Here is a 1,134-nt window from a genome sequence, read left to right on the forward strand (position 1 = left end):
GGCCTGGTCTCTACGGTTCCCCCCGGTGCCAGCTTTCACCATCGCTCCTCAGATCCCACCAGAGAAGAAGACAGGAGAGAACGGAGATTAGAAATGAAGAGTAAGACTATTCTCAGGTCACATGTCACTATATGTAAATATATAAGGAGTCAAAGAAAACATAGTCTTTAAGATTACAGGACATAAAAGCCAATATTCCAAACTAAGTTAATTGTATTTCTATATAATCAATAAACAATTTGAAAATGGAAAAATACAATTAGTTTATAATGGGATCTAAAAATAAACTAAAATAGGAATAAATTTAACGAAAGTACTGAAACCATGCTAAGAGGTTACAGATCTAGATAAATGGAGAAATGCACCGCGTTCGTGCTTTAGAAGTCGACATTGATAGCGGCAGTTCTCAGGTTGGTCTGTGGATTCAGTGTAACCACGGCGATAGGTCCTCAGGCAGAAACCGGTAAGAACATGGGCCTGGGCCAGCGGTCACCAGGTCTTCGGACCTCGCGGACCAGCAGGGGCCACCCCTGCCCTAGAGGACACCTCCCAGGGGGCTCCGAAGGCAGCGTGCAAACTCCTCTCCTCCTCTTGCACCTGGTTCCTCCTGGGCAGGTCTCTCCAGCCGGTGCCTGGAAGCAAGACACCCAGCCCCTCCCGGTCATTCCTCTGGAGAGCGTCCCCTGGGGGAGAGGCGCCCGCAGAGGCTCGGGAGGTGTCGCAGGCCCCGCGTCTGGGACGGACCAGCCAGCGGGCCCATCGCCAGGCAGTGCCCCCAGCTCCTGAGGGCACGTTCACACTGAGGCGTGAAGATGCCATCCCTGGCGCTGCCGCCAGAGCCCCGCGCGTTCCCAGTGGAGGCAGGAGTGGGCGCTGGGCGGTGGTTGGTCTGGGTACATGTCCAGGAACGTTGCTGTCGTTTTGAAAAGAAATTGATCTCTGCCTGTTGGAAACGGGTTGCTGCCCAAGCCTGACGCTGGCAGGTGCTCGCTGCCTCCTTCCTGTGGCTTTGCCCCCTGCGGCCGAGGCCCTTCCACCTCAGGCCTGACGTCTCTGGTCTCAGGGGAAGGAACTGACTCAGACCCGCCCCATGCTCAGAGCTCCTCGCCCATGAAGGAGAGGCCCAGCTCTCCA

This window comes from Myotis davidii, unplaced genomic scaffold (assembly GCF_000327345.1).
Source record: "Myotis davidii unplaced genomic scaffold, ASM32734v1 scaffold807, whole genome shotgun sequence".
NCBI classification, from domain to species: Eukaryota; Metazoa; Chordata; class Mammalia; order Chiroptera; family Vespertilionidae; genus Myotis; species Myotis davidii.